Genomic DNA, 12,648 nt, shown 5'->3' with positions numbered 1-12,648 from the left:
TATGAAATCCCTTTGTTTCAGAAGAAACATTAGGATTTTGATCTGTATACATGAAAACAAAAAAACCCAGAAGTCCTTGTCATTATCTAAAGAACCTATGCATTCTTGTTTTGTTTCTGTTGGTAGGACCTGAAAACGAATCCTTCGGGCTCCTTCGGAGCCCATGTGTACTTGCATGTTTTCTATCGAACAATATATCCAGGAATATTCAATATCCCATGTACAAAAAGATCCAACACAAGTAACGACAACACCAGAGAAGATGCTCTAACATAAAAAAAATAAAAAATAAAAATATTGCATGGTCGGCTCAAAACCCTACGTAGTGCATATATGTAAGGATACACAAAAAGTTTGGTGCTGACCGACAAGGATAATAAATGAAATATACACCGAAACTGTGTATAAACCATCTTGGATCATTCATCCAAGGATTAGGATAATTGGATTGGGCATGTAAATTAACTAGATGGACGATAGATATCGTTTTAGAGTGTAGCTTCTACGTAGCATCATTCCTCTTTCAACAAAATCACAAAAATAACACATGAATAAACGTTTGGATGATAAGGATCGAGGGGCATGTAAACCAGATGAACGACTAAGATCAGCCCTACCATGTTTTGATAATGGCACTACTCACTTTTGTTTTATGTTTTTCTGATTAGATGTTGATAGCATCTTGAGTATTGTAGCATCCCTGAAAGAAAAATAATATGGGAAAAATGCTTTGGGCTCGGTAACTAACAATCAAAGTATGCCCACTTGTAAAAGAAAACAATCTTTTTGGTGAGTTTAGCAGTTGAAGTAAAACCGAGAAAAGCTGTTATCCGGCTCTTGTGTTGTGCCAATGACCAATTTGTTCGGTTTCCTGTCTGATTATAAAATCCATATCCTTTATTGTCGTGGAAAGCTAGTTAAAAAAATGTGTAGAACAAATTGATTAGTGCCATTATCAAAATATGGTAGTGCAGATATCAGTCCTCTTTTAAAAAAACCTCATATTTGAATCTCCCAAAGTATCCTAGGAAGAAACATAGCATTGTCGAGGAGGGTATATAATAGTAAAGCCCACCTAAGTTTTTCTTCATTAATTTATTTCGTGTGGTTACCTCCTGCCACCCTAAGCAGGGATCATATGGAATAAATAGGAAATACAACAAGACTGCAAAAATACCATCTATTGAACTTCAATTAATTTTTCTATGCTGGACTCAAGGAGACACCTTAATTTCCATGTCTTTTTCTGCTTAGCATTGGTCCAAAATGAATAGGCAGCATTGGTTTCCGCTCCGTTTACAATGACAGGTTTTCAAGTATATATTACCAGCCCTTGCATGGGGCTCTTTAGGGCTTTATTGCATATCTTTTTAAAGAAGAAAGAAAGGTAGTTGCACTTTATGGCTACAAACCTGTTCAGTCAAGAAGAAACCTACAATCAAGGGAGGAAATTTGATGGTGATGAGATGGGTTGTGGTGTTGGTCTTGGGAGGAAATTTGAGAGTGAGGAAATGGGTTGTGGTGTTGGTCTTGACTTAAGCCTATCAGCCATAGCTATCTATCCATTTCCCTATTTACCCACATGGGAGAACAGCCTCCCCACCTGGTTTGACACCTCCCCAGATGGGATTAGATCAAATAAGCGGCTTAAGGCGATGATTAGCAATGAAAACGGATCAGTCGGAGGTAATAATAGTGTCTATAGCGGCGGTACCGGTGACCAAGTCGGAGGTAATAATAGTGTCTATAGCGGCGGTACCGGTGGTCACCGGAGTGTCAAACAATTGAATTGCCTGCCGCGACTCCAATTCCGAGATCACATATGGACTTATACTCGGCGATTCCTCGCAGCCGAGGCAATGGAAGAGGCGGCGTCCATTCTCGGTCGTGATGGAGAAGGAAGTGAGGAGGACGGTGGTGGTGATGGGGTGAGGCTTGTTCAATTACTCATAGCTTGTGCCGAGGCCGTGGCCTGTCGAGACAGGTCACAAGCCTCGGCACTTCTAACCGAGCTTCGTTCCAACGCGTTGGTCTTTGGAACTTCCTTCCAACGTGTTGCTTCATGCTTTGTCCAGGGGCTCGCCGACCGCTTGGCTTTGGTTCAGCCTTTGGGCACTGTTGGTGTTGTAGCCCCTACTAATATAGCTACTTGTGTAGCTTTGGAGAAAAAAGAAGAGGCGTTGCACCTCGTCTACGAGGTGTGCCCTCATATCCAATTTGGCCACTTTGTGGCCAACAGTTTGATTTTGGAAGCCTTTGAGGGAGAGAGTTTGGTGCATGTGGTAGACTTGGGCATGTCGCTTGGTCTACCACATGGCCACCAGTGGCGCAGGCTAATCCATAGCCTCGCCAGCCGCGGGGACAACCCACCTCGCTCAGTCCGAATAACGGGCGTTGGCCCTTGTGGCAAACTCCTCCAATCCATCGGAGATGAGCTCAAGCTTTACGCGCAAGGTCATGGGATACACCTTGAGTTCTTGGCTGTGGAAAGCAATTTAGAGAACTTGAGTGCAGAAAGTTTCAAGCTTGTGGATGGGGAGGTCCTGGTTGTGAATAGCATTCTTCAGTTGCACTGCGTGGTGAAAGAGAGTCGTGGGGCTCTTAATTCAGTTCTACAGACAATTCATGAGCTTTCGCCGAAGGTTTTAGTCCTCTTAGAACAGGATTCGAGCCATAATGGACCGTTCTTTCTAGGGAGATTCATGGAGGCATTGCATTACTACTCGGCCATTTTCGACTCGCTCGATGCTATGTTACCTAAGTATGACACTAGACGGGCGAAGATGGAGCAATTCTATTTTGCAGAGGAGATTAAAAACATTGTTAGTTGCGAGGGGCAGGCGAGGGTGGAGCGACATGAGAGGGTGGACCAGTGGCGTAGGAGGATGAGCCGGGCTGGATTTCATCCTGCGCCCATAAAGATGATTGGTCAGGCCAAGCAATGGATGGGGAAGACCAAGGTTTGTGAAGGTTACACCATTGCAGAGGAGAAAGGGTGTCTGATTCTTGGTTGGAAATCCAGGCCAATTGTCGCGGCTTCTTGCTGGAAATGCTAGATTATTGTGACCCAGTTTGTCGTTCCTTATAACGCAGTAAATTATGGTAGAAATGGCCTGAATTTGCTGATCATTGAGCGTTTCCCGCGAGATTTATTGGTGAATTTAGTAGCTATGTAGTAGAACTTGGATTAGAATAAAACTATAATTACTACTACTTAGTAGTAATGTATACCTTCAGTGACAGTAGACACTGAATGGAGGTAAATAAAAGATGAGTGTGGCAGTTAAATGTGGTGAACAGATGAAAATAAAAGTATGTCTTTGTGTGCATTTGATCCATGTTGTTAAAGTATGAAAGATAAATAACGCCTTTCTCCAACCGCTTAAGCTTTTGGAGAAGTTGGTTAGTTAACATGGTATCAGAGCCAAAGGTCTTGAGTTCAAACCTCCCGGATAGCAAAAAAATCCACACGCAATGGTCAGTCCAAAGTGGGACCACATGTGCCAAGTGTTTGCCAAGTGGGCCACACGTGCGGGGGAGTGTTAAAGTATAAAAGATAAATAACGCCTTTCTCCAACAGCTTAAGCTTTTGGAGAAGTTGGTTAGTTAACACATGTAAATAAATATTCTTTCATTTCTTTCATGAACAACCAGTATAATTCTAATCAATTGCTATGGTTAAGAAACAATTGAATTGAATTTGATCCACGAACACTGATGTTACAGCTCAAACCTGAAAGCTTGAACCACTCGCCACCTCCAGACGATCAAAATATCAACGGGAAAGGTGCCGTTGATTGTCAGATCTCATGGCTACCGATAAGAATGAAATGTTAAATTTTATGGGATTTGCTAGGCAATTTCGCAGAAAACCACTTCGCAGCTGACTTTTGCATGAAAGAACAACCACCTTGAATGAATGGGAAAAATACAGATACACCCCCTCAACTATGGCCAAATTCCACTTCTAACCCCGTGGTATCAAAGGTACCAAAGACACCCTCTTAGTTCTCAATAATGCTTGTTATGTGACGAGGTGGATGGGAACGAAGAAATTGTCAGGGGGTGTCTTTGATGAATTTTGAACTATAAGGTGAAAAGTCAGGGGGTCTGCTTAAAAATGTCAGAAAGTTGAGGGGGTGTCTTTGGTACTTTCGACACCAGGAGGTAAGAAGTGGAATTTGACCATAGTTGAGGGGATGTATCTGTAGTTTTCCCTAAATGAATTAAATGAATAAGACAAAATCTATTGAAAAGTGAGCATGGGTTGCTGTTCTCTCATGCACAGGTCGGCCACGAAATTGCATGGCAAATCCTTAAATTTATATATTTGGGAAAGACGGATCCCCCAAGATCCAATGCTGTTCATGTTGGAAATGAAGAATAGCAGCACATAACATGTCGGCTGAAGCTAGAGCTATGATATTCATTACTGTGCTGCTTCAAGTACTAAAACAATGTGGATTGAATATGATAGTCTAGTCCTTGCATTATCTTCAAAGGTAAAAAAAGATGCTCTTGGCACATTCACTGTATGCTAAAAGACACGAGGGATTATCTGTTATGGATTTTCTTATTACTCGCATTTTCAGGGAAGGTAATCATATTGCGGATTGCTTGGCCAATTATGCTTATGCACCAACACTAATGCAGTTTCTTGGGAATGGGCTACTCGCCCCAAAAGCTCTAGAGGAGCTGTTAGATGCGGCCAATTAGGTATTCCATTTATTCGCACCAAATAAGTATTGGTAGTTTCTTTGTAAAAGGGTAAAGGGGTTTTATTTTTCCTCTCCTGTCTTGTCTCTTGTTGGGTTAGAGGAACTGAGGAAGGTTCTATATATGTCCTCCTCTTGTAACTATTTTTTCTTATTAATAAAATTTAAGGTGCCGCCCAAGGTTCCTAAATAGATTCTTGGTTTAAAAAAAAGCATCACATAACAACAATATGAGGAATCATTTGATGCATAGACTAGAGAATATACATGGAAATTTGGTGTATAAAGTTACTACAAACCATTTGTACCACTTGGCCCTGGTCATTTAAAAGGTGACACTTCAATTGGATGGCCCTGATTAATTGATTGGTTTGTGCATCGATGGATGGCAGGCAGATCCACCAAACTTTTAGGTCTAGTTCTAATCCTGAAAATTTTTAAATTCAGCCACACTCTTGCATTGTCTTTCTAATACTTTCTTTATAATCACTCGCCATTTTTGCTCACCAACCATATAATTATTCCCATTTACAAAGCCACCAAACAAATTTAATAAGAGTAATGCTAGGGAAACCGAGAGTAGGACCTAAAAGGGGACCTAACAAATTGTTTCAGGCCACACCATCACGAGCGACTGTTGCAATCCCTTAAGTTTAGGAAAATCATTAAAAAGTGAATTTTTCTTTAACACATGGCATATTCTCATTGTAGGTCCCGTTTTAGGTCCTACTCTAGGTCTCCGTATCATTTTCCATTTAATAATAGTGGTTTGCATGCCAATCAATTTTATTTATTTTTTCAAATGAAGATCAAGGAAGGTGATACATACAGAAAATATAATAAAATCAAGCTCTCATTAAGTAGAATTTTAGAATAAAATTGAATTAAAACAAGTAGTGGCTTTGAAAGGAATATGAAGTAATCAAGTGATCCCGCGAGAGGGGCGTGGGGCGCGAGCCGCCGCGCGCTCTCCTTTGGTCTCTCGTTCCCACGCGATTGGCGTGTGCATTTTAATATTGATTTGAATTCGTCTTTCCTGTGGACTTGGGATCACTAAGGCAATCCGAATTCCACACGAAAGAGACTGACAGAGTCGCCACCTAGATGTGGGATCTAGGACCCATAATTAACCAGAAATCTAGACTCGCTACCTGGTTACGAGAATGGAAGGTATGGGGAGTTATCCACCACATGCACCATTCTTGTCCGATAATCGGTCTTCGATTCCAAAAGCTAACTCTTTTAAATTTATTTTAAATGGCTCATTCAACTCTATACTTGTTAGATTAGTTTGTCTTGTTTTATTTTCTCATCACATTTTACTTAAACTCAATCTAACAAAACCTGAAGGCATCATAGATTGCGTAAACTTATTGCACACACTTATAACACTTGCATCTAAACCCTTGCATTTCACATGCACACACATCCTATTTTAGGAACCCGGAGTGTTATCTAGCATGGTTGACTGGGATTTCATCACCTGGTGCCTCTGTGCTAGAGAAGCATTCCACCCTTAGCCTAGCACCTTATGGTGCGTAAACGGATCCCTTGTTCACGTACTGATACGCCGGACACTGGTACAGTATATCGAACATGGATTCGCGCTAAGGGAACTCTTGGCCTTACCCCTAGATTAACCCACACATGCATGTAATATACGAACACATGTACATCACGTGTGTGAGCCTAGTTTAGGATATCCTACCCATTTGTGTCTAGATTAGGCCGTAGTCCATCTTCCAATGGCTACGATCGGTCCTAGGTACACAAACAAAGTCATGAGTCGAGATCCTCTCTCCACTCCGTTAGATTAGGATTAGGGTTGATGCCTTCAGGTAACACTGTTAAAATGTGCGAAGACTAAAAACTTTTCCTTTGGGGTTAGGATATAAATCCCATCATTTCCAAAGATCTCATAGGATTAGTTATTCTTGATCTACCCGTTGAAAGTAATCCTATGCAATCTCACATTTTGATCATGTGTCTATCATTCGTCTCTTGTGGGATTCGATTGTGTCTTCATTGGCGGAAATTGTGTCTCAATCATTTGATCGTGCAATCTTGATGATCCAATCTTGCCTGTACCCTTGATCTCTTCCTCCTCTAGGGGCTACCTTTTTCAAGAATATTTCTGCTAAATCCTTCAGAGTTTACTCTCATAATCCTTGAACTAAGGGCATTCCCCTCATCATTTGGATTCATTCTATTGTCCTAATTACTTGCTTAAATGTGTAATATTTTTCAGTCATTGAGAAGAAACACTCCATGAATGCCAAGCTCATATACCTCGTGTTCATTATTTCCATGACAGGGCACTAAACACCATAGCTAACCCTACTATTCCTTGGGTTCGGATCTCTTCTCGATTGCAGAGGAAACCTGTCTCCCCGCCACCTTCTCTGAGGACCCCAGCATCTCCTTCTTTCCCATCCTCATCCTCCCCAATGGCAGAAAACCAGAACAGTAGTCTTCCACCCGCTGCTATTACCGATACTCTCACCTTGATTCTCCGGCAGCTTCAAGAACTCAAAGAAGAGAACCAAGTTATTAAGGCCCAGCTTTCTGAAAAGTTGGGGCCATCGTTGTCCAAAGATAAAGGGTCCATGCACCATACAGTTACTTCAGCCGCACCTGCCCAGCCAGTGTTCATTCCTATCCCTGACAAAACTGAAGAAGATTTTGAAAAAGAGCAGTACAGCGAAGATCGCAGCAGGCCTTCTCAGTCCATGGTTGATAAAGTAGTTATGGAGAAATTAGAAAGTCTTACCAGGAAGGTTCAGGACATTCAGTTTCAGGACCAGGGTGGTTTCAATCCAAGTGACCTCACACTGTTCCCAGAAATCCGTCTCCCAGCCAATTTTCAAATGCCGGACTTTGATAAATATGATGGTGTGGGTTGTCCAATCACACATTTGCAAATGTTCACCATCATGTGTCAACCTCAAGGCTTATCTTCTGAGCAAATGGCTCAATTGTTCCCGGTTTCCCTAACCAAGGTTGCCAGGAGGTGGTTCATGGTCTTGGACAAGACTCGTTACAGGACATGGAAGGATATCGGCGAGCAGTTCATCAGGCAATTCAAATATGATGACGGGACAGAAATCACCAGAAAGGATTTGGAAAGGACAAAGCAAGACTTGAGGGAATCCTTTCTGACCTTTGTGAAAAGATGGAGGAGAATAGCAGCTCAGATGATGGAGCGCCCTTCTGAGGAAGAGCAGGTCCAAATAATCATGAAAAATATTTCCCCCCAGCTCCAGTATCACATGTCGTTGCAGTATTATCCGGACTTCAAACACTTTATCGTGGCAGGCACCCAAATAGAGGAGGCTATGGCTCAAGGTGTGTTCAACCGAAGTAACCCGAATACCAAAGAATTCAGGAAGCCTCCATCAGCTGAAATTAATAACCTTTCCCACTCCAAGCCTCAGCCTTCAAAACCTCAGAACCCCATGGTGATGGATTATACCCAACCTGCTGTCGCACCTCGGCCACAGGCCCAGACAGAATTTACCCCTCTCCCTCTTCCACCATCTGTGATACTCAAGGAGTGTCTAGCCTCAGGTCGCATAATCCTGCCCGACATTAGGGCTCTTCCTAATCCTTTACCAGCAAATTGGCGAACAGATCAACACTGCGAATACCATAGAAATTCTGGCCATCTCACTGATAATTGCATTGCCCTAAAATTCAGAATCCAGAGGTTGCTCGACAATAAAAGCCTTGTGTTTGAGCCAAGTCCCGTTGCTACCAATAACCCATTATCAAATCATGCAGTACTGCCGCCAGCCGTTCGCAATGCTTAAATAACTGAAGGTTCAAAGGGGCACAGGTCCGGTTGCAATGAAAAGAATCAGAAGTTGAAAGTACCATTTATGAGCCAGCTTTCGCCGAGCCTCCGAAGCTAGACAGTTGCGGCAGTTAAAGTTTTAGTCGTTTATTATTTTATTTTGAGTCAGCCATCATGGTCAGTACAATTGTTGAGTCCGGTTCTACAGTTCAAGGTTAATGCCTAGTCCAGGCAAGTTATCTTTTGCTTTTCTTTTAGAGTTGTGAATCCTGAACATGTTCAGGATAGGTTGTGAGATGTAGTATTTTTTTCTTTAAATAAAATTTCAGTTCCAATAGTTCACTTGTGTCTATTTCTTAAGTGTGCTTCTGATCTTAAAATAAGACTCCCTCCTCAAATGAGGACAAAATTGACGAAACTCCACTTGAGTCACAACGATTACTTGAACAAGAGGAGGAGCGCCAATCTCAGCCTTTCAAAGATGAAATTTCAATTGGTAAACACTGGACTTTTTCCTTAAAATAGTAATGCCTCAATGATTTAATTACAACTCCTAGGATTGCTTAGCTCCAATGCCCCCAGTTTTGAGGATGTCACTTGAATTTGCTTGAACTTCAGTTGATCTTCAGTCCTGATACCGGCTGTAGCCTTCTTACAATGATTCTCTTACCATGACCAAGTCACCTCTTCAGGGTTTTTAACTTGGCGGACCGTGGTAGCCTTAACTTTTGCCTGAACCGTCTTTCTAGGTTTTCGATTCAGCAGGCTATCCCCTTAGCTTTTGCCTAAGCCGCCCTTTCGGGTTTTCAACTTAACAGGGGAATGATCTTAAATTTTGCCTAAACCGCCCTTTCAGGTTTTCAGTCTAGCAGATCTTCAAACTCCATTTTTTTTTATTCATCATCATTTTTTTTTTGTTTCGGGACCTAGATCATTAGTTCTGAACACCGGAAGGACTTTATAGGTAGGATAGGGCTTTTCAAAGAATGGCTTAAGGTTCAACAAAGATTTCGACCGAACCTGTGAATAGGTTGCCTACATATCCCAAGGTAGGAATCAGGTCGTGTGTAGTTCAGGGCGAATGCCCCTAGTTTGAAGATAAATTGTTTGAAGGTTAATTGATTTTTTCCTTTTTTTCTTTCTTTCTGGAATGATTGACCTCTCTTCTTTTGGAACTGGTCCCTCTTTTTTTTTTGGAACGATTACATTTCTTTTCCTTTTTTCTTTTTTTTTGAATCGACCGAACTCGGTTTAACCGAGCTGCCTACGTACCCCAGTATAGGGATCAGGTCTCGCGTAGTTCGGGGCAAATGCCCCTAGTTTGATGGGTTTTCAAGAAAATTTCATTTAGGCTCGAAGGGTTTGCAAACCAGTATTCTTTTGACGTTGGGTTCTGATTTTGGGATTTATTCAGCCAAAGGAGGCCTTCCGATGTTCAGATTGAGAATCGATCTAGGTTACTAGAGTCCCTCTGGTACTGATTATTATTATTATTATTATTTTTTTTTTTTCATTTTTTTTTTCGGAGTTTGACGGCATTTCCAGGTAAGAGATAATGGATCTTCTTCTTTCAAGATTCTAATACGTGCTTTCGACTTTCATAGAGCGAAACTTGTTCTTTGACATCGTCCATTTATGGATTTGTAACTCTTGATATCTGATGACCACTTTTCAATACTTGCTCTTGAACTTCTTATCTTGAATTTGTTAGCTTCATGTTATGAATTTGAGAACCAAGGTCATTGATTGGAAATATGAAAGTTGTTTCCACTCCATGCCCTTTGCATAGCATATGATATTCACTTCATTCTTTCTTGAACCTTCTATCTGGGTCTTTCTCTTGGCATTAATGGTAACGCTTACTGGACCATCTTTTTATCCTCAAAATGGGTTTACCAATTCTTCACACTCTTCAGAGGGTAATGTATTTTCAATCGGCATTTACTGGATCAAGGTTTCAGTGCCAGTGTTTACCACTTTAATTTCATCTTTGAAAGGCTGAGATTGGCGCTCCTCCTCTTGTTCAAGTAATCGTTGTGACTCAAGTGGAGTTTCGTCAATTTTGTCCTCATTTGAGGAGGGAGTCTTATTTTAAGATCAGAAGCACACTTAAGAAATAGACACAAGTGAACTATTGGAACTGAAATTTTATTTAAAGAAAAAAATACTACATCTCACAACCTATCCTGAACATGTTCAGGATTCACAACTCTAAAAGAAAAGCAAAAGATAACTTGCCTGGACTAGGCATTAACCTTGAACTGTAGAACCGGACTCAACAATTGTACTGACCATGATGGCTGACTCAAAATAAAATAATAAACGACTAAAACTTTAACTGCCGCAACTGTCTAGCTTCGGAGGCTCGGCGAAAGCTGGCTCATAAATGGTACTTTCAACTTCTGATTCTTTTCATTGCAACCGGACCTGTGCCCCTTTGAACCTTCAGTTATTTAAGCATTGCGAACGGCTGGCGGCAGTACTGCATGATTTGATAATGGGTTATTGGTAGCAACGGGACTTGGCTCAAACACAAGGCTTTTATTGTCGAGCAACCTCTGGATTCTGAATTTTAGGGCAATGCAATTATCAGTGAGATGGCCAGAATTTCTATGGTATTCGCAGTGTTGATCTGTTCGCCAATTTGCTGGTAAAGGATTAGGAAGAGCCCTAATGTCGGGCAGGATTATGCGACCTGAGGCTAGACACTCCTTGAGTATCACAGATGGTGGAAGAGGGAGAGGGGTAAATTCTGTCTGGGCCTGTGGCCGAGGTGCGACAGCAGGTTGGGTATAATCCATCACCATGGGGTTCTGAGGTTTTGAAGGCTGAGGCTTGGAGTGGGAAAGGTTATTAATTTCAGCTGATGGAGGCTTCCTGAATTCTTTGGTATTCGGGTTACTTCGGTTGAACACACCTTGAGCCATAGCCTCCTCTATTTGGGTGCCTGCCACGATAAAGTGTTTGAAGTCCGGATAATACTGCAACGACATGTGATACTGGAGCTGGGGGGAAATATTTTTCATGATTATTTGGACCTGCTCTTCCTCAGAAGGGCGCTCCATCATCTGAGCTGCTATTCTCCTCCATCTTTTCACAAAGGTCAGAAAGGATTCCCTCAAGTCTTGCTTTGTCCTTTCCAAATCCTTTCTGGTGATTTCTGTCCCGTCATCATATTTGAATTGCCTGATGAACTGCTCGCCGATATCCTTCCATGTCCTGTAACGAGTCTTGTCCAAGACCATGAACCACCTCCTGGCAACCTTGGTTAGGGAAACCGGGAACAATTGAGCCATTTGCTCAGAAGATAAGCCTTGAGGTTGACACATGATGGTGAACATTTGCAAATGTGTGATTGGACAACCCACACCATCATATTTATCAAAGTCCGGCATTTGAAAATTGGCTGGGAGACGGATTTCTGGGAACAGTGTGAGGTCACTTGGATTGAAACCACCCTGGTCCTGAAACTGAATGTCCTGAACCTTCCTGGTAAGACTTTCTAATTTCTCCATAACTACTTTATCAACCATGGACTGAGAAGGCCTGCTGCGATCTTCGCTGTACTGCTCTTTTTCAAAATCTTCTTCAGTTTTGTCAGGGATAGGAATGAACACTGGCTGGGCAGGTGCGGCTGAAGTAACTGTATGGTGCATGGACCCTTTATCTTTGGACAACGATGGCCCCAACTTTTCAGAAAGCTGGGCCTTAATAACTTGGTTCTCTTCTTTGAGTTCTTGAAGCTGCCGGAGAATCAAGGTGAGAGTATCGGTAATAGCAGCGGGTGGAAGACTACTGTTCTGGTTTTCTGCCATTGGGGAGGATGAGGATGGGAAAGAAGGAGATGCTGGGGTCCTCAGAGAAGGTGGCGGGGAGACAGATTTCCTCTGCAATCGAGAAGAGATCCGAACCCAAGGAATAGTAGGGTTAGCTATGGTGTTTAGTGCCCTGTCATGGAAATAATGAACACGAGGTATATGAGCTTGGCATTCATGGAGTGTTTCTTCTCAATGACTGAAAAATATTACACATTTAAGCAAGTAATTAGGACAATAGAATGAATCCAAATGATGAGGGGAATGCCCTTAGTTCAAGGATTATGAGAGTAAACTCTGAAGGATTTAGCAGAAATATTCTTGA

At 41.9% G+C, this 12,648-nt stretch overlaps 1 long non-coding RNA gene and 1 pseudogene across 1 annotated transcript in view; one reads left to right on the top strand and one right to left on the bottom strand.

Moving 5' to 3' along the window:
- LOC143860822 (uncharacterized) overlaps positions 1-12,648 on the bottom strand; it is a 79,841-nt gene that overhangs the window by 44,803 nt on the left and 22,390 nt on the right. The window lies entirely within an intron of this gene.
- On the top strand, positions 1,401-3,153 carry LOC143860211 (GRAS family protein RAD1 pseudogene; annotated as a pseudogene).

This window comes from Tasmannia lanceolata, unplaced genomic scaffold (genome assembly GCF_043159265.1).
Source record: "Tasmannia lanceolata isolate RefF3 unplaced genomic scaffold, GAP_Taslan_0.1 ptg000037l, whole genome shotgun sequence".
NCBI lineage: Eukaryota > Viridiplantae > Streptophyta > Magnoliopsida > Canellales > Winteraceae > Tasmannia > Tasmannia lanceolata.
The sequence above is the reverse complement of the archived record's forward strand: the minus strand, read 5'-3'. Positions and strand labels throughout refer to the sequence as shown.